The sequence below is a fragment of the Amblyomma americanum genome, chromosome 1, assembly GCF_052857255.1.
Source record: "Amblyomma americanum isolate KBUSLIRL-KWMA chromosome 1, ASM5285725v1, whole genome shotgun sequence".
Lineage (NCBI taxonomy): Eukaryota > Metazoa > Arthropoda > Arachnida > Ixodida > Ixodidae > Amblyomma > Amblyomma americanum.
In genome coordinates, this window is record NC_135497.1 from 549,318,093 (window position 1) to 549,339,911 (window position 21,819).

A 21,819-nucleotide genomic window follows, 5' to 3' on the forward strand; every position below is an offset into this window, starting at 1 on the left:
TGCAAATGCCATTCTTTTGCACGTACTTTTTCCCGTGAAATTCAACAATAGTGGACGACAGGTAAAACACCAGGAGCTCAATGAAAGAGTCCACATTCAGACCACATGTATTCTGGAACGCAATGGCACCAGACTGTTCGATGAGCTCGCGCACCGTACACAAGAGTTCAGCATGGGGTATGGAGTAGAATAAGTCTTCTATGTCGACTGAGAACGCAGAGGTGGCACCAGGAATACCCTCTTTCAGTTCCCCAACTACACTAGCGGAGTTTCGAATGACATATGGATCATCCACCGGCAGCGTGTTCAACTGGCGCTGCAGAAATTTTCCCACCAGCTTCTGCCAGGAACCTTCCTCAGTTACGATAGCCCTGAACGGATAATCTGGCTTGTGAGTTTTGACTGAAAAGAACACCTCAAGCCTATCTTGCTCCGCTTTGTTGACCGCCTTCTCCAACCATGGGAGGTTGAAATCCTTGAGCAGTTCTGAGGCTTTCCGTCTCAGGCGTGGAAGTCGGAAAAGCGGCTGATGCGATGTCAAAGAACTTCGTCCCAACAAAGGAAAGACTTCCACGTCTGAGACGGAAAGCCTCAGAACTGCTCAAGGATTTCAACCTCCCATTATTGGAGAAGGCGGTCAACAAAGCGGAGCGAGATAGGCTTGAGGTGTTCTTTTCAGTCAAAACTCACAAGCCAGATTATCCGTTCAGGGCTATCGTAACTGAGGAAGGTTTCTGGCAGAAGCTGGTGGGAAAATTTCTGCAGCGCCAGTTGAACACGCTGCCGGTGGATGATCCATATGTCGTTCGAAACTCCGCTAGTGTAGTTGAGGAACTGAAGGACGGTATTCCTGGTGCCACCTCTGCGTTCTCAGTCGACATAGAAGACTTATTCTACTCCATACCCCATGCTGAACTCTTGTGTACGGTGCGCGAGCTCATCGAACAGTCTGGTGCCATTGCGTTCCAGAATACATGTGGTCTGAATGTGGACTCTTTCATTGAGCTCCTGGTGTTTTACCTGTCGTCCACTATTGTTGAATTTCAAGGGAAAAAGTACGTGCAAAAGAATGGCATTTGCATTGGTGCTAGTGTAGCTCCGGTTTTGTGCCAAATTTTTTTGGCTAGGTTTGACAACTGTCTTCGACGCAGCCTAAATGACGGCCACGTTCTTCGTGTGTTCAGATATGTTGATTTTTTAATTGTTCTTAAGCTTGCACCTGGTGACTCGCTTACAACCGTTGTCAGCAATGTGCTGAGTGTTTTTCATGACTGTGCCAATGCACTGAATTTTACCCACGAAATGCCCAGTGACAATGCCATTCGGTTCCTAGACTTAATGCTAACCTTTAACGAAGGCCATATCTGCTGGAGCTACTCACCTAGAACTAAGAAAGCGCTATTGCCATATGGTTCATCGCACTCTAAACTGATTAAAAGAGCCATAGCTAGCCTTTGCCTAAGGAATGCCTTGCAGAAGAGCTGCACACATGCTGTGACTGACAGCTTCTACCAGCAAATCCGCCGCCTTGGTGACGCAGGTTTTCCGGCTGACGTGCTGACTGCAGTTGGTGAGTCGATGCTGCAGAAGATAAAAAACCAGAACAAACGTGATTCCGGGAATAAAAGAATGGAGGGGAAGAAAGTTGAAGTGGTGCCCTATCTTCACGGTGTTTCGCATAACCTGAAGAAAGTGGCACAACGGCACGGCGTGACGGCAGTTTTCTCTGCACCCTGTAAGCTGTCTGGTTTATGTTCACGTATCGCGATGGCCAGTGAGGGGAGGAAGGCCAAGAGCTGCACTGTGAAGCATGCCAACAAGTTCGTTGCTTGTTCGACTCGTGTCGTTTACAAGTTACCCCTATCATGTGGTAGAGTGCACACGGGCCAAACTGGCAGATGCGTTAATGACCGGGCACGAGAACATAACTATTCCCTGAGAAATTTATCTGATCAGAATAATCTCCCACGTCACTGCAGGAGTTGCAAAGACTGCGTTCCAGCTTTTAACAGCATGTCAGTCATCGGAAAAGAAAAAAAACAGGGAGGAGAGGGAAATCCTTGAGGCCTACCATATTAGGTTGCAAGGCAGTGACACATGCGTCAGTGCACCGTCTTTATATCTCACTGACAAGGAATTTAGATTCCTGAGCAAAAGTGTACGAGTGCTACGTTGACAGGCAAATTATGTGTTTTTTGTGCTTTTGTGCTTTTTGTTTGTTTTTTGTTTGCCAATTATGGTGCGTGCATCCTCTCCTAGGTGATTCGCCACATAGGTGTTTTGTCTTTTAGGGGTTTTTGTGAGCCTGATACACATGCGTCGTTCGGTGACCCAGGACGTTTCTCGATTAAACTTCAGTTGTCAGTCCTGCGTTGTCCTGTCTTCTTCTTCTCCTGGTGTCCCGTTCTTTCGCTGGTGAAGTTATGTGTTTCCCTCTGAACCGCCGATATGTAAGACTGCTCCATTTCCTTTCTCCAAAAACAAATTTTCAATTCTCTTGTGGACTTTATGGAGGCCTATGATACCTGTGCTGCCATAATAGACATCTTCCAGTATTTTTGCATCGGGCTCTACACCCTGATTCTGCAATACCTGCATGACAACCAAGGTTTCGAGTGAGTCAAATGATTTCTCATAATCAGTGAAGGCTATATAAAGGGGTTAACCAAACTCTAAGCATTTTCCTATCACCAGATTGGTGAATATGATCTACTGTCAAGTATTCTATACAATAGCTTGCCAGATCACTTGGCTAGTGCAAGTTTAAGGTTGTCCTGACCCCATTAGCAATGACCTTAGTAAATATTTGATAGACAACGAACAGTAATCTGATTGGTTTGTAATTTTAAAGTCCTTGATTTCTCCTTTTTTTATCGATTCAGATGATGTTAGCATTCTTCTAAGCTTCAGGCGTGCTTGAGGTCACAAGGCATTGCATATACAGGATGGCTAGTTTTGAAAGCACAACCTCCCATCTGTCTTTCCACAGATTATATTCTGATCCTCACAAGCTGCTTTCCCCCTTTGCATTGCTAAGGTTTTGATTAATTCCTCTTTTATTACTGGCGGGATGTGCCCCTACTGTGCGATACTGCCTCTCTTCACATCCTGATTAAATTGGCTACTGTGTAGATTTGCATAGAACTCTTCGGCTGCATTAGCTGTCTTATCCATATTCCTAGTGATATTGCCCTCCTTGTCTTTTAATCATACATGTGATTTTTGCCTATGTCTAGTTTCCTCTTCACCAATTTTACGCTACCTCTGTTCTTCAGAGCATGATCAATTCTTTCCATATTATACTTTTTTATATCTGTTACCCTGCACTTATTTATGAACATTGATAGCTAAGCCAGTCCTATTCAGTCTGTTGTGTTAGAAGCTTTCATACTTTGGCACTTCTTGATGGGATCTTTCGTATCCTGTGACAGCTAGCCGGTTTTCTGTCAAACCATCCTACCATCTATTCTGTTGCACACTCCATATTGATAGCTTTGAGATTATCGTTAACTGTTTCAACATCGACCATTTTCCTCAGTTGAAGCCGAATATCTGTTCTGCATCAATATCCAGAATTCCTCTACTCACTCCCTTTCTGCTAACTCATTGATAAGCCTCCGCTTTACTAGTTACTACGGTTCTCTCCTAAAGTCTAGGCTAATTTGAGACCTTGCCACCCTGTGGTCGCTACAGTGTACATCTTTGGGAGCCCCATATCCTGCATGATGCTAGGGTGAGCACATAGCATGAAGTTTATTTCAATTTCGGTATCAAAACATGGGCTCTTCGACTGCCTGGTCTCTGGTCTGCTGAAGAAAGTATTCATGATCCGTAAATATTTCTCTTTTCTCGCGTGGAAATAGTATACAGCAGCAGTATCTTGCCGGTGCTCACATATGAGGCAGAAATGTGGAGGCTGAACAAAAACGGTTCAGATTAAGTTAAGGAGAACGCAGCGGACTATGAAAAGAAACACGAATGGTGTGACGTTTAGACCAGAAGCGGGCAGAGTGGGTGAGGGAGGAAACAAACGCATGTTAATGACATCTTAGTTAAAATCAAGAGGAAGAAATGGGTTTGGGCTTTGTGGGGACATGGTGGCTGTGTTAGCAAAGGACAGGGTTAATGTTAATTGGCGACATGGGAGAGGGCCTTGCCCTGCACTGGACCTAGTCTGGCTCATGATGATGATGGTGACATATTTCTGTGAACTCTAGTATTAAGTCCTCCATTCTATTCCAACAGCATATGGCTTAGTCGCCTGCCCTGCCTGCTCTCCAACCTTCATCTTGTTCACCTTGGCATTGCCGATTCCACATCTTCACAGAAGCTTTCGAAGGTGTGATCATGGCTGAATGCAGGCACATAGGCCTGTGCCACTTTCACTTCCTGCCTCTTAACGACTAATTACGATAACTGCCACCCTCTTGTTAATACTATGAAACTCTTCTATGTGCCAGCTATATCCAGATTGATGGGGAATACCATACCTAGTCCGATAATCCATGATAACATCGTACAGGCCCACCCTTAACCACTGTATAATCCTCATTTATGCTGCTGACCTCGCAAAGCCCCATAATATCCCATTTCATGCCCGCAAGTTCCTCAAACAGCGCTGCTAGAAAAGCCTCAATGGATAAGGTACTAGTATTAAACGTTGCCAGGTTCAGTTTCTAATAGCGATCTTTCAGGAACCAGAGATTCTTGGAACTCTCCGTTGCATAAGACGTCTGACTGCCGCATTGGTCAGTTGCTCAGCAGCCGCAGGCGTCTGAGGGCAGATGGCTAATCAGTTTATATAGGAGGTTGTGGCCAAATACTACACCAGGAAGGCCAAAACCTGGCCTGGTCACGGAGAGCGTTATCAGTTATGGTCACCAAGATGAGGCCGTACCCCAGGCCTGGTTATGCAATTCCATCGATACACGGAGATTTTTAATCTGGTGGAGAATTGCACGGCACAGAAATTCAAACCCCGGTCCTCTTGCCGAAGAGCAGGATGCTCTACGTCTAAGTGATCGTAAATAGCATGATTCATTACTGTTGTGAAGATAGGTTCAAGATGGTAAATGTTCTTTTTCAATGCTCTCACAGTTATGCCACGGTCTCCCAGTTCATGGCTAGATTGTCGACGACTGCTGTGCTCTGGCTATCCACAGTGGCTTCCAGTTATAAAGTCGCATGAACTCATGGCTATTCTAGTACCAGAAAAAGAAAGCTGTTCATTTCCCAGTAAAGTACTGGCATCACCAAACAGCTCAATTTGATTGTGCAAGACGGAAATAAAGCGCATGGTGACGAAACACAGCGAAGAAGCACATGTGTGTTTCGTGTCTGTATTTCCTTGAATCTTAACCATCACACGCAAATCGCAGTGCTCTGCCAGTATTTTATAAGTGCTAATTAAAAGGAAGCGCTAATCTATCCAAGCAGATTCCATAAGCATTGCACCTCAAAACTTCTATCCAGGCCTGACTCAAAAACATGCCCTGAAGGTCGTAAAAATAGCCAGTAGTGAGCATTTGAAATCGATACGTATACTTCGCAGCACTCGTATTCTTGTTTGCTCCCGGTGCATCTTTCTCCTCCTCTGGTGTGACCAGGAGAAATTTCTGAACTTTTCGGCAATTACGCATGCACCAGTCACGCTGTGACAGCTGAGCACGAGTAGCAACACTGTAGGCACTGAACAAGACTACGTTATCACCTCAAAGGGATGCTGAGGACCACAATCAAAATTTTTCTTAGTAAAACCCAACCATATATTTCTCTCTGGCGATGCTGATGTTTGTTGGGCAGCAAAAAAAAAACACGTTCACTGCAGAAAAAATTGCGTTTCAGAAATTGAGTTTCTGTCCGTCACTACAATTCACTATGTCAAGACTGAACAGGACCCTATGATGAAATTCTGGAAAATAATGACAGTCTAGCCTTGGGGATCCAAGCGAAAAATCTCAAAACAAAGACAGCATTGAGCGCACAGTGTTTTGCTTGAGCGGATGATCGATGGCAGCTATACCTGTAATTCATTTCTTGTTCTCAGGAGTATAAAACCTCAGTGTTCAGTGAGAATGGCCCCTTCGTGGTTATAACGCAGAAATTTACTGATACAGGTCAAGCTCACTTCACCCTCAGCACCCCTTAAAAGTCAGCGATTTCACACGCTTCAGTCCATGCGTTGTGTGAACACTGTCAGAAGCGAGTCAACGGTTGCTCCACAAATGTTGTTACAGAGTGCAGTTTTGTTTTCTAAGCTGGTCTCTTGGGCATGAATAATACTAGCAATTCTTTGTCATGTTCAATACAAGCATAAATATAAATGCTGATTGTGCAATCAGCATTTCCTTTAATACCGGCACCACCTGCTTGCACCCATTCTATTCACCGCATCACTGGGAGATAAAGGCACCTAAAGGGTTCAGGGACTTATGTGGCCCTCCATCTCTTGTCCTCTGCACTTTCACTGTCCTCACGCGGTAAGGATGCAGCAACTGTCACAGCCGTGCCTACAAAGAAATGGTTGGTATAGCAGTATTAGACACTTTGACGGGTGATCACGTGGCCGAAGCTACGTGCTCTAGAGGCCATGCAACCTTGGTCCATGGGCAACCTGAGGAAACAAGTGGTGGCGTGGCTCAGGTGATGGCATTGGAATATAAGTTAAGCACTAAATCGGTGACAAGTTAGACGAGGCGGAAAGTAGACAGGATACAAAACATTGTGAATCACAAGGTATTGGAATCCTTGCAGAGTGTAAGGTAGATACGGCAGACTGAGAAAGGAATAGTATTAATAAAGAAAAGAAACACAGGTAGACACCAACAACAGAGTTGGCTACAGCAGCAACATTAAGGCTAATAAAAAGAGTGTTCCAAAAGTACAGTGTAATTTATTAGAAAAATGTAAATTTACTTGAAATTACACATTTGGGGAGAAGCACTACCCTACTTCACTTCTCAACATGACCATTTCAAGTGCTTTGTACATAATTGTGTACACAGGAGCTTTTTCTGAGACACTGGTGCACCTATAGCAAGGATTTCACTGTTTCATTCCAATTCAGCACCCTTCTTGTTGCAAATAAGTTGGTTCTTTGTATCATGTATTAAACGCAGTAAATAATAACATAAAAATTTAACATAACAAATTTAACATAACAGTGAGCTAGGTAGCACATTTCCATTTTTGCACAGTGAGATTTTGCCACGAGTACTGAAAACATCGATTGTTTCTGCTCAATTTTGAGTGTACTGTGCGTATTGGAAACTTATTGAGTCCACAATCCCTCGGGTGCTTGCTTGAATGAGAACATTTCGACATTACTATTTCTTACAAATCTGACACTTCGTACAGAATTCTGCCCAAGATATCAATGATAAGGGCGATGGGTTGCACATGCCACCGCGAAGAAACCAGTAGTGAGTGAAAAACTTTTATTGAACATTTGCGTAGTTCGGCGGCAGCAGGATCCGCGTCGTATTCATATCAGGCGATCCCGGATCCCGTCTTCGCAAGGTCGGGCCCTCATTCCAGGGCTCCGCTGAGCCGCGCTGCCTCGTAAGCGTGCTGCACCAGGGTCCTTTGGACCGTGAGCTCGCTGCTGACGAGCCGGCTCTCCCATTGCTCCGCACTTGTGTGTTTGTGTTGGTGGAATTTTATGTTTCGCTCACACTCCCATGTGATGTGGTACAGCGTTGGTACCGCCCCGCACCACGGGCATGTGCCTTGTGTGGCGGAGGATATTTATACCTTAAGCCCCTGTATAGGGCCAGGTGCTCTGCATACCCCCCGTCGCAGGCTCAGGTGCAAAAGTCGTCCGGTAATCCCGCTCGGAAACTTCTCCACGCACGCGGCTGCTTCCTGTAGTCTGTCCTCCTTCTCCCCCAAAGAGCCCTGGGTGACCCATACCGTAACATCGTCGGCATACACCGCGTGTTTTATCCCTGGTATCCTCTCGAGTTGCCGCGCAAGCCCGATCATCGCAACGTTGAATAATATCGGTGAGATGACCGATCCCTGGGGAGTGCCCTTGCATGGTGTGCCGAAAGGGTCGCTTCTAAGGTCTCCAAGCCCGACTGTCGCAGTTCTATCGCTTAAGAAGGCCCTGACATAATTATGGACTCTTCTTCCGCAGTTGGTGTTATTGATTCTCTCCATGATGGCGTTGTGGCTGACGTTGTCGAAGGCCCCCTTTACATCGAGGGCCATGACAACGTTTTCCCCAGCTTTTGGCATCGTGGCTAGAACCTCCTCCTTAAGCTGTATTAGTATGTCTTGGGTGGACAGGTTCGCTCTAAAACCGTACATGCTATCCGGGTATAACCTTCCTCCTTACGGATGTGTTTGAATCCTTTTGGTGAATATCCTCTCGTAGAGCTTACCTAGACATGATGTTAAGGAAATGGGTCTGAGGTTTTCGATCGATACCTTTTTGCCTGGCTTTGGTATCATAACCACCATTGTGTGCTTCCACTCTGCCGGAACCGTGCCGGATTGCCAAACCTTATTGAGGTACACCACTAGCTGGTCTATGGCGTTGTCGCTGAGATTCCTGATTAGTGAGTTGCTGATTTTCTCTGCTCCCGTTGCCGTGTTCTTTGTGGCCGCTCTTACCGCCGCCTCGATTACCTCTTCCTTGGTGATAGGCCTGTCCATGTTCAGATTCTCTTCGCCTTTATACTCTTCCTTGTAGCTTTCTATCTGATCCTTCCCGTAGCATTTTATCCTAACTTCCTCTAGCAGCTGTTCCTCGGTTCCATCATATTGATGTACCAGTCTCTGTAGCGACTTGCTGCCTTCGGTTTTGCTTTGGGTTGGGTCCATGAGGGCTCGGAGAATCTGCCACGTCCTAGCGGTGCCTAGCGTGCCATTCAGCGAATTACTGAACTGCTGCCAGCCCTGCCTTGCCAGTTGTATTGCATATTGCTCTGCTTTTTCAGTTATCTCAGCGATTTTCCTTTTAAGCTTTCGGTTTAGCTTCTGCCTTTTCCAGCGATTGGTAAGCCCTCGTCTTGCCTCCCATAGCCCGATGAGCCTTTTATCTACTTCAGGTGTTTGCTCTGTTCTATCCACAGCTTTCGTGTATCCCTCCTGGATTTGCCGAAGCTTTTGACTCCACTCCTCTACGGATTCGATTTCGCCCTCCAGCTGCGTGTATTGCACCCTGAAAGCGTCCCAATCCGTGATTCGTGCCGTGCCAATCTTCCTTTTGACCCCCTCGGCCACCATGCAGGTTCTGACTATGTAGTGGTCGCTACCCAGGTTCTCGAGAAGGTTGTCCCATTCTACCTGCTTGTTGCCTCTTACGAAGGTGAGGTCCGGGCTCGTATCTGGGCTCACGCTGTTGCCTTGTCTGGTTGGCTGGCTCTCGTCGGTTAGGAGGTCGCACCCTGTGCTCTCAGCCGCTAAGCAGATGCCACGCCCCTTCTTGTCATCTCTGGGGTAGCCCCATCTTGGGCTTTTGGCGTTGAAATCGCCTGCTATGAGAAGGGTGTTTTGCCCTGCTAGTCTCTTCGCCTCCGCAAAGAGCCTGAGGAAGTCGCCATTTGTTTGCCTCGGCGGACTATATAGGTTAACTATTAGGGTGCTTTTAACTTTCGCTTTCTTCTTGGGAATTATCTCTGTGATTATGTCATCTATGTTTGTGTCCTCTATCTGTTTGTGTTCTATGGCCACCACCTTGTTACTAATTAAGGTGGCAATGCGGCTGCCCTCTTGACATGTGTAACCTCTGAGTTTTGGTGTCGTGTTGTTTGTTTCCCGTAGTAAAATAATATCTGGTGTGGTTCCCCTGGAATATATGTACTGCTGCAAGAGGCCTTGTTTGCGTGCGTAGCCTCTGCAGTTCCATTGCCATAGCTCTAATTGTTGATTTCGCTCACCCATTTTTGGTTAGCGCTACTCGTGCTGGGGGTTTCAGTGCTGAACCTGCGCTCGTTAAAGAGCCTATCCCTCGCATCGTTGGTTGTTCTCTGCGTGGTTTGACTCTTAACGTAGTTCCTGAAGCTCTGCTCTTGCATAGCTACCTTCTGCTGTGTCTGCTGCATTTATCTGCGCATTTCACTACGCATCCCCTGCATTTCGTTGCGTATCTCGTTGCACATCTCCTGTATGAGTTTCATTATTGGGCTGTCCGGCCTTATATCCTGTTGTAAGTCTTCCTCAATCTGTGTTGGTGGTGTTGGTGTCCTTATTGGTTCAAAACCTGCCCTGATTTCTTGTTTCTCCCTAATTATCTCTCATATGCTGTATTCTTAGTTGCCTCAACTCTTCGCGGCACTGTTCCAATTCGCGCTTAAGACTGGCGTTTTCCTCTGATAGTTTTTGGATGAAACTGATACAGGAGATGCGCAACGAGATACGCAACGAAATGCAGGGGATGCGTAGTAGAAAAAATTTTGAACAGAGATGGCATGCTTTCGGTTGCTCAAAAACATTATTGAGGCATTTCATGGGGCACATCTCACTTGTCACTGTTTGCACTTCCCTAAATAATAAATCACACTGCACTGTCCTGAGCGAAAAAGAAAATTAAGATCATCACTTAGACATTTGTTTTGGTGAGGACATTTTGGTGAGATCATTTATATGAAGCCCACAAAAAGAGAATGGGCACAGGGAATGAGCTGCACAATTGTGTAGCAGAGTTGGCATGGCAGTGAAGGCGACTGCTGCCGCGTTAAGGGATGGCATGCATTTCCAGAGGTCACTTATAGCCACTATATTTTGTCAACCCTGCACCCCCTTTTTAAAGGCTATCCTAATGTAAGATATGATCTTTGATTCTACCATTAGAATTAATGACTGTCTTTCGCTGCTTATGCAATCCTAGGTGGTGCACAAATTTCAGTTTTAAAATTAATGTTTATTGACAAAACTGTTGTTAACTCTGCCTCTTCTGGTCTCATGTGGGTTGTGCAAAATACAGGCAAACAATTCAGACGTGCTACTTTTACTTGTTATGCAGCAGGCTATTTTACTAATTCAGCACTCAACTTCGCCATGATAGTTACCTAAGTAAACTATCAGCCGTAAGTTAGGATTTACTTTTCTCAGCAAATGATCATGCTTTTGCTGCAGGAACCATAGCGATGAAAAGAAGCATGTCAAACACCACAAGAACAAAGGGAGACCTAAAGGTTCAGTATATTTAATGCCTCCTCTCGCCTTCTATCTGCACCATGAAAGCAAAATTCCCTGACAATACACCTTTCAGTAACGACAAAAGCTTACATTATGCGCTGAAATGAATAAAATGACAGTACGAGATTTTCCCCATCTGATTAAGAGGGCAGGACCAACACTGATACTGGCGACAAACACCCAGTGTGCATGCTTTAGCATGAACAGCATGTAAGTAGTCAGAAGTACCGGGGCCAACTTTTTTTTGTTTTAGTCACTGTTGCCATTTTTTTCGGCTTCGGGGAACTTCAAAGTCTGCTCAATCCACATGGCTCAGCACAGTCAAAAGCTCAAGCAGTGAACGACAGCTCATTGCTCACGAAGTGGCCTGCAGCACATGGAATAGTGAGCGAAGATCTCAGCTACTCAACACTATCACACCACCGCAACTTTATTACGACTAATAAACAGCACTGGGAAAAGCAGGGATGGGTCGTACTTTCTACCACCGTCGCTAATAGATGTAATTGCCGTAACTGGCGCAGCATAGGATGAGTTATAGATGGTGCTAGCTGCATATACATATAAATGGTCATGCAACGCTACCACATCATGATGCATTTCTGCCGCCAACATCACAGAAGCACAGAACGAGCCAGAGAAGCACACGGAGACGAGTAAGAGGCATAGGCCTGCAGCCAAAGAAACAACTGGCTTTGTGGAAAGGCAACACGCTGTAACTGTTTCGCATTTCAGCCCCCCTGACGCTCTCGCTTGACAACGTTAGCTTTACAACCTCCGCCAGCACACAAAAGAAAGTAACGGACATGCACCAGAGACAAGTTCTTTTGATGCCTTCATGGCCAGACTCAAGCGGCGAGTCCGGCCGTCTCTTGAGCACATTGGTTCAACTATCTCCAGGAAATGGAGAACGCATCGAGCATTGAAAAAAACAGTGAACTTATGTTGCGCAAGAAATTTGAAAGCTGTTTTCTCCACAACAGAGAGCGGAAATCCCGATCACCGAAAAAGAGCGACACAGACCACGCATGAAGGTGGCCAACTGGAATTCTTGTACAAGGCCGGCTCAGTTTGCAGAATGTTACACGTAATTGTACAGATGAGTAGCTCCAGGCAAAGGGATGAGCGCAGCATCTGCCAAAACTGTTCCAATCAAAAAATAAGAGAGGACACTTAAGTTTCGCTTTAAGCGTATGACGAGATAGCGTAGTGAGTTAGGCTTTAAATTCTGAGCAGTTTGACACCTTTGAACGCATTCTTAATTTTTTTCCATTGTTTCAATTAGTTATTTGGTCAATCAAACACTCTAAATTTTAATTATCATCATCAAGCATTGACTTATCATTCTGAGCAGTTTGACAACTTTGAACCCTCTTTTTCCATTTTTTTTATTTATTTAATTAGTCAATCACAATAATTTCATTATCTCATCATCAATCGCACACCAATCATCAATCACTAGAACCACATTTACCATGATACGATTTTTTCACACAGCCGCAATTATTTTTGACTTGTTGTCCCGACTAATACTACGCTGATGGCTTTTCGTCTGAACCAGCTGTATATGCTATCGCGTAAAATACTTCCCGCATGGCAAACACATAAAGTGGTCATGCTGATGTATTGAGGCCTGCATATGCAAACGATTAGAGAGGAAAACACTTTTTATAAAACTGGGGCTCGCCTGTTCATGCGTTTGCTATTCCTTCTGATCAGCAACCTGAATTGAAGAATTTAGGCTACATAAACCCTGTTAGCATTACTGCAGGAGCAGAGTGGCCATTTTAATACCAAAGAGCAGGACAGCGGGTAATGGATGCCATTGAATTTCCCTTCCGAATAGGGCTGAACAGAAGTAGACTGAAGGTAGGATGCGATGACTGCTTTTTAAATCCCGCTAACCAAGGACAACTTTGATCGAAAGGTTCGCTGTTTAGTTACAAGAAGAAAGAATTAAGCGAGGAGTGAACAATCTAAATGTGCTGAATAACACCAAGGCGGGCTCGAAGACAAGAAGGCAACAGGCAAAGGTGTTGCCTAACAAGTGAAAATTTATTCCAGACGTTGTTAAATATAAAGATAGAATGTACTCAGGAGATGTTAAGAGACCATGAAAAGATATATTAATTGAACACACGAACGCAAAGTGCAGAAATCAAAATAAACGGCAAGGTCACGCAATGACGCTGGGGTTAAGTTGGCCTGGGCTGAGTTTTACAGGCGGGAAAGGGGCTCATAGAAACGTAAACAAGGCTATCTAAAATAATTTCACAATGCACCTATGAAAATGTGTATTAGTTAACCACTGGCGAGTGCATTTAAGAAATTTGACATAATTAATAAAAGGCGCCAAAAAAATTGTCTTCCATATATTTTTTGCCGCCTTTTAGCAACAAAGCTTATAAGCATTAGTCGACACCAGGTGAATGCCTCAGGGGTCTCAGTAATGTAGCAGAGATCAGAAAAGCACACTGCCTCTGCGAAACAAAACAAAGATTTCGGAAAAAGTCTCCGCACGCGTATGTGACGTTCAAGAATTAGCGTCGCTAAACAAATGTAAGCCTACGTTTCGCCTTCACACGGTATTCAAAAAGAAGACCGTCGAACCCAAAGGTGGCGCACAGCGGCTCAGATAGCACGGATACCCGCTGCGGTGGCTCGAAGGTTCCCGGTTCGATCCCGACTGCAGTGGCCGCGTTTTGATGGAGGCGAAACGCAGTTGAGTTGTAGCTCGCAGGTTCTCCGCACTGATTACAGCGTTCATACTGGGCGTCCCCGCCGCCATCGGGGCTTATTCAGACTTCCCACTGCAAAGTCCTTCAAATATGCCGCATGGGTGTAATTTCTACAAGCTTCCCTCGCTCAATTTTAGTGTCACAAAACATCTTTGTTAGAACGCCACGACGCGCCGGGCACCATGCAGCGTCCACGCTAGTGTGACGATCTCACTGCTGCGTAAATCAGAGAAAATCGAAAAAGGAAAATTCCCTCGGCCTAAGCGCCCACACGTTAGCGCTCAAATTTCGCACAGAGGTGGCATTTTCTGGTCAGTTTTGTTTTATGGTATGTTTAGGTGGATTACTTGCCTGATTCGGTCAAAATTAATCGGAAATCTTCATCGTCTGTGGCGACGGCGAACCACACCTGCGAGCTTTCGCAAGGAGGTGGCGGAGAAACTCATGGGAGAAACGCAAGGTGTGAGGAGCCGGGCAGCTGGTGCAAATGCATTTTCTGCGCCGAATTTTGATAAAATAGCCAAGAAAGCACTTTCAAATCAACCATACGGCCGCTATCTCCCTCCTGCATTCCGCCGCAGCCTCAATAGTAGCATGGTCTCCGAGATAGCCGCTGGCAGTGGGTCATCTCGGAGGCCATAATTATAAAGTGCTCTTTTCTTCGGCGAGCACAGATGACGCCACGGGTACGAGTGCTAAGAAAGCTTGCCGTTTCGGTCCGTCGTTACCGCAGAAGACGGAGGTTTTCGATTAATTCTGAGGGAACAAGGCAAGTACGTCATATAAATGTAGTATAGCACAAAACTGACCACCAAACGAAACCTCTATGTGGAATTTGAGCTCGAACAAACGTGCGATTAGGCCGAGACAATTTTTTTTTCATTTTTTTATTTACACAAGTCTGTACATACCATTATATCTGAAAACAGCGCTTCATTTTCAGAACAAACAATAACGCGCAGATTAAAAATAAATGATATTCACACGAGAAGGCGATTGTGCGTCCGCATAGGCGCCAGATAATTCGAGCTGACCAGGGCCCGAATTAGGGAACTCGCTCTAAAGTTGTCGAGCGTTACGTCAAAATGACGACAGCATGACGACAAGGCGAGACGTCAACGCGTGACGGAACGCGGAATCAACCAATGGCTAGTAGGGTGCCGCCCCGAATGGGTTTATTTGCACCAGAGACCTATTTGCACGGCAAGGGGCCGTATTCTAACTTTTTTATAAGAACACGCAATGAATAAAATAAACATTGTTTTATTCTTTCATAAAAGTGTATTTCACCCTCACTGCCATGAGGCAAAACTAGAAGAACATTCACTTTTGCAAATAACTGCTTTCGTGGGTAACTTTTGTTGCCATGAGGGCGCGCTGGCAGATGTAAACAGTGAACATGGCGGCCTTCAAACAGCTGATCCCACGGCTAGTTCCTGCTTTTTTACGCGTCGTCTGAAATCAAGGTTCTATTTGGTTGTCCAAAGTAGTTCGCGGATAACAATTATCGAAGCCAGTGAAGGCCACGGGCCTCCAGAAAGGAACCTGCACGAAACGTCGGGCCCGAAAATCGACGAAGACAATTTGAGGTAAGCCCGTGTTATTGGTTTAAAGGTGCCATATGCCAAGCATATGATTTGGGTTCTGTTTCTTTTGCTTTAGGAAATACAAGACGTCCACGAATCACGGCTTGTTGGATAAAATCAACTATTTTGGCCTCATACACGTCTGGCACAAATGATTCAGTTGGGAAGGAGCAAGAACCAAGCAAGGCGGTTGGGCGCACACTAACAACTTTGCTTGTTTTGTTCGTTCTTGACTGTGCTATAAGTTGCTGCAGGGCAGCACACGCATATGTTCCTGTAAAAACATATTAGCCCGAACTCAGAGCAAATGTTTTTCTCTGTTATTCCCTGCTTTCGAAAAGCAGAACAGAAACGATTGCCTGTTTGTTTTCCCCGCTGTGTTCGCTGCTGCAATTCTCTAAGCGGGAATTATAGTCTCGAAATGGCTCCAACACGAAGAATGTCGAGCGAGCAAGAGCTAATCATAATAAAGTCTATGGGGAGCCATCCGCTCTTGACTCGGGCTTCTGCCGACCTAACAAACATACACAGCTGTTGAAAAGCTCGAGCTTTCGAACCAGCTTGAGTCGATTCTCAACAAAAAGAGGTCGGCCGTATAAAAACATGATGTCTTTGCCTTGCGCCTTACTAGCACTGTTTATTCCATCTGTGGTGTATTTTAGTCTCGGCGGAGGTGCAGGAATGCGTAGACAAGTGGTTGAGAATTATTGATTGCTTCTCTTTTGCTAGTGATCTTTTAGTTTCATGGTTTGCCAGCACCAATCAGCCGCACCTTTTACCCTGTTACAGCAGAGGAGGTGAACAGGGAGCCTCAGCAAGTGGTCGACAAGACACACTGAGGCCCACAGACCGTGAGTTGGCTTGCCATTATTCAAGCTCAATAATACCCTTTCTGGCAGCTGCTTGAAAGTAATAGCACTATAATCTCTAGCAGCATTTGCAGCAGTAGCCAAAATACGGCAGTGACTCTACAGTATACACAAAAGTATCTCTCTCGGGCTTTGCCACGCAGTGCAGAATGTTTATTTCTCTTGCAGTGAGGCTGTGATATCTCCTAGCAGTCTAGCAAATGTGCACATGAAATATGCTACAACAATGCTGCCCAAGATTTCTGTCCTGTATATTTATCAAGTCCTCTAACACATTGTACCAAATGTTTTGCTTATTCCACGACGTGATGAACACATTCTCTTTCCCGACAGCTACACCGGTGCCCTCGCCGCAGCCCTCACAGCAGCACACACCAGAGCCCCCACTGCAGCCCTCACTGCGCGCCACGCCTAGCCTTCTTGGGAAGCGACGGCGAGACGATGGGGCCAATGAGGTGCTGCGCCAGACGCTGTATGAATCGCATCATTTGGATTCTCTTACTGAGGCCCGGAACCGCCAGGACGGTGCTTTTCAGCAGAGCATGCTGGAGGTGTGTACTCGCTGCGCACACTGCACTTTGCAGAGTCGATGCCGTCACCTGAAGCATAAATATCAGTGCTCTCTTTTGAGCACCTCTACTTCTGTTTTGACGCCTCTTGTGGGAGGTGGTTGGGACAGCTGAGTTTATGAAATTGACACGAGTCTTCTACAACCATACTTTGTCCAAAATATCTCTAGCACCTGACATATTACATAAAACTTAAGCGAGATCTCAATATTGGTTGTCAGTAGTAATTTGTAATTGGAAGTTTTTTACATGCAGGCCATACGGGAGGTGACAGATGCTGTGCAGGCGTCAAATGGGCAGCAACAGCTGCTCATCCAGAACCTGAACCTACTGACGCTAATCTTACAAAAGCAGCTTGAGCCACCTGCACCACATTGAATTGTTCATTTTTATTTGCATTATTTGCGTGTTTTTATATTTGTAAAAGAACAGCTTCATATGTTTATATTTATTCAAGAACATTATTTACTTCTCTGCCAGGTGCAGACTCATTGAACTATTTTTAGTTTGCATGTCAAGATTTCCGTTTTGTGTTTATTTTTATTTACATTGTTTGCTTCTCTGTCAGGTTTATGTTTTTGTATTTATTCAAAATCATCTATGCCATGTGCCATAGCATCATTTTTTTATTTCTTGTTAGCTCTGCAGGCCCGGATGCTTCACACTGTTTATTTTCTTCAAGTTATGTAATTTAAGCTCTGCCAGGTGTGGAAACCTCCTATACTCTTTTATTTTCCATTCCTTTCAAATGTTTACCTGCAGCTGTGGCAGGTGCACAAGGTGCAATTTCTAGGGCTTGTTTTCTTTCATTGCAATATGTGGGCAAGTGCAATATGTGGGCAAAGTTGTTCTGAAGTGACTGTAGTTATGAAGGGCATCATAATATGGGTATTGTGGATACATTTTGAACCCTTCAATTTTGTGCCTGTCAAATTTGTTCGCATGTTCCTGAGTCGTTTTTTTTCGCATTAGTTTTCCTGGTTTTCCGTACAGTGTCCATTGTGTGCATTGTAACAAGTTCTATCCTCAATGGACTAGAGGAAAAATGAGGATTGCCAGCATTCGTCCAAAGTCACTTCTGAACTGGTGTTGAATGCAGGCAAAAAAATTTGAGGGACGCTTGAGCTCCGCCTTTAAAGGTATGATGCAACAGTGTTAATGGCTCTCGTTTATGGGTCCCTTTACAACTTCAAACGCAGCCATTTTGGCATCATCGTCTGTGATACTCATGTGTCTTGTACACGTAACATGGTTTTTTGTCCAGTAAAATCTACTTAAGAACAATGTCTTGTGTAGCACTTGCTGTGCATTCTACCAGTTATGTAATGTGTTTCAGCAAAGTGCAAACCAGGGCTATATCGGGCGTACAAGTATGCACAACATGGCAAACCTGTGATTATTAGCATTCAAGCTGGCAGTCAAGATGAACCTTTTTTTTAAGGGCAATCAGCGCGTAGAGACAGAAAGCAAAGAAAACATAGGACGAACGATCATCCTGTGTTTCCTCTGCTTTCCGGCTATGTCTTTCGCACTGTTCGCCTTAAAAATGTACAGCCAACTCGCCCGTTTGGCCACAGTGTAAGATACAACTGTTCTTGTGCAATCTCTACGCAGCACTCGACAAGGCATATGCAAATCACTGTTGATGCTGCATGCTTTTGTTTCCCTGCTGTGTGTTACATTTGGGAAACTGGTATGAACAGCTGTGGCGAAAAAAATTATTGTGACCAATGAATAAACGTGGTGCTTAAAGAAACGCTTTACTGGTGCCTAGCAGTCTCCACACCACACTTTTTCCTCGTGCGCATTCATCAAAGACATAGTGACTGCAAGCAACTGTTTTCCTAAATGGGCAGGTCGACGTAAGCAACGACGAAAGACGGTGTACAAGGATGCATTTCACTTGTTGGACGAGCTGTTTCCGCGTGTATTTTGACTTGAGAAGGAGAAAGTGCAGTAGCTGTGCGGCAAGCTTGCTGATGCACTGAAAGGCATACTGGTGACCACTGTCGGGGGAGCAGCAGTTGGTGTGTGCACTTCATATCTTGCCACTGGAGGCTTTCAAACACACGTAAGAAAAAGTAATTTACAAATGCTTGAATGTGGCTACCAGTGGCCAAGGGCATCATATCACACAGGGGCTCACGCACTAACACAGGGAAATGGCACTGCCCTTTGCAAGAGTGGCTGCGACAACTCGCCACGCCAGCACGGTGAGTCATTGCAGCCACAGCTGCCAGATGGTGTAGGGTTTACTGCCGGTGGTGCTGCTGTTGCCGCTTCTGCTGTCGCCGCACCATCTGCAGGTGTGCTTGCCTCTGCGGACAGGTTGTGCCAAAGAGGCCAATGATACGATCTCACATTGCTCTACCACGCAGGCAGGTCATGCGGGATCCTGTCCCCGCCACGTACCCGGCAAGCAGAGGTGGCCCATTGTTGTCAGGGTCATCAGTAGTGTCGTCTTCGTCTGCAGCCAGGGCTTCTTCAAGACAGATGTTGTGCAACGCAGCACACGCTGCAATGAAGACCACCGCCCACTCTGGCTCGTAGTGGAGTGTCCGGTACCTTTGAAGGCACCGGATGCGGCTTTTGTGAACACCAATGCAGCGTTCCACAACACATCGCATTGAGGCATGCGATGCGTTGTACTGCCCTTCTGCAGTGTTTGCACCAGGATGCCCTGACACTGGTGTGAGCAGCCACGGCTCCAGTGGATATCCACTGTCTCCTGCACAACTAAAATTTGCAATGAAGTGTGTTGTTGCCTATGTAATAAATGATTCATACCAAGCAGCTCAAACCAGTATGCTGAACCAGAATTCATAGGCATGCAGAAGATTCATGACTAAGGGGTACCTCTGTAAGCCCAGTACTGTGATATCCTACACTACAATAACGATGTGCACATCTCTTTTGCCTTGGTGTTTTACGCTTGAAATACGATTCACGTAATAACAATGTTTCTTTTGCCTCTGCACCAGCAGTAACAGAAAAATACGATACATCATGCTGTTGCATGCCATCCATGTTATAACCCGCCTCATTTAGGTATGAGCCACTGCTGTAGCTTAATACGTGCTGTCGAAGTGGCCCGATGATCAATAGGCTGCTTACCCAGAAGAAACTCTCCATCCTCCAGCAGCCCGTGCTCCACCTTCCGACGCAGCCGTGAGTAGCGCCAAGAAAAGGCATTGTGACAAGACCCCGGGCAGCGAGGGGTCGACCGCAAGGATCTTCATGTTTGCGTCGCAGATCTGCGAGAAACACAGGCAGAAAATCTTGGACGTGAACTTCCATTGTCGAGGTCGCGGCTTTCGAACCCATGCGGTCAGAAAACCAGTCTACTCACGATCATGGTGTTCATCGCGTAGTATCCTTTGCGGCTCCAGAATGCTGCCCGGTTTGCTGGGTCTCCCCGCGGCGCTTTTATGGCAATCAGCGTGCCGTCGACGCAGCCGACGACGCCGGGGATGGTGCCGCGGGGAAGGAAGGTCGCCTTCGCTGCCGCTTTTTCCTCGGGGTGCGCTGGGAAGCGCACCCATCCCTACTGTGCGCCGACTTTGCAGATGGCCTCAGCCACACGCCGCACGCACTTGCTCACCGTCGGTTGTGCGAGGCCGACGGTCTGCTCGTTGCCGACACGCACTTGAAAGCCCCCGGAGGCAAAAAAAAAACGGAGAGCGCACAGCACCGGCCGCCGTACCGACAAAGCGCTCGTCCGTACGCCTCGCAGTTCGTCTGGAAGTTCGCCGCACAAGCACTCCACTTTCTCCTTATCGAGTCGAAATAACCGAAGGAACAGCTCGTCCGGCAAGTCATACGCGTCCTCGTACACTGTCCTTCGTCGTTGCTGGCGGCGACGTTGCCGCCTCCGCCACCAATAAATAGCAGACACTGCCGCCTGCATTTTTCCCACTAAAATTCTTTAGACGGACTCTTCGCGGTCGCAAAAAACAGTCTAAAACCGCGGACATAATTAGGTGTGCAACGTCATGCGTTTTTTCTTGACCGTGACGCATTGCAGCTTCCGTGACGCAACTTTTCAAAATTGCGCCAGCGACCAAAAGGAGCGGGCATTTTAGAGCGCTCTCATTTGTAGAGCGGTCAGAGCGAGTTCCGTAATCCGGGCCCAGGTGCTAAATAACGCACGGTGCCTTTTGGCCGACGTTCTCGGGGCTCGGAATTTTTCACGACGAGCTTACACCTTTCAGCACGCAAAAGGCAGCGAAAAGCGCGCCAGGAGCGCCTTGCCATCACGGGTTCTTAATCGAATAGTTTTGCTGCGCGCACATGCACAAAACAGATCGACCCAAACACGAGACACTTTGCATGGCCGAGAGCACAATCGCTACCGCTCCCAACGCAGCTGAAAAATCGGGATAAAAAAAAAAGCTGTCGCTGCGCTGATCATCTGTTCTACACTAAGTGCACTGCAAACAGAGGTTCAGGAGACAAGCCAAACAAAAGAGCATCGTGCAGACTTACCGTGAACGCCCGATTAAGCTGGATTTTCCTCGAAGCGCAATCTAACGCCGACTACCCACACTACGCATGATGATGATGATGATGATGATATGGCTATCCCTTTGTATCGGGAGATCAACAGTACTAAAACCGGATCAAGCCAAGAAGGTAACAAAAATAAAAATAACAGCTGCACATTGTTACAAGGTTGCCTGCCTCCGCAAAATGGTATTCCGCTGTCTTGTCGTGTAACGTGAAACAAAAGCCTAATCAACGGCGTATCGTTACTATTCATCCATTTGTAGTCTTCAGCGTGTGCTGGTATGCGAGAAAAGAGTCAACATTCTGCTTTCAAAAGCGCATTTTTTTTACATACATAAAACCGACACTCTAATATTTTACCTGACTAACCTCTCATCACATTTTTACTGCTCCAAAACTGGAGCGC

The 21,819-nt window shown here is 46.1% G+C and overlaps 1 protein-coding gene across 1 annotated transcript in view; it reads right to left on the minus strand.

Annotated features, from left to right (window-relative positions):
* Positions 1–21,458, minus strand: part of LOC144129603 (uncharacterized) — a 71,608-nt gene extending 50,150 nt beyond the window's left edge. The window contains exon 1 of the mRNA XM_077663728.1: positions 21,393–21,458. The gene's annotated coding sequence lies outside the window, so the exon portion shown is untranslated. The remainder of the gene's footprint in view (positions 1–21,392) is intronic.
* Positions 21,459–21,819: the final 361 nt, after the last annotated feature.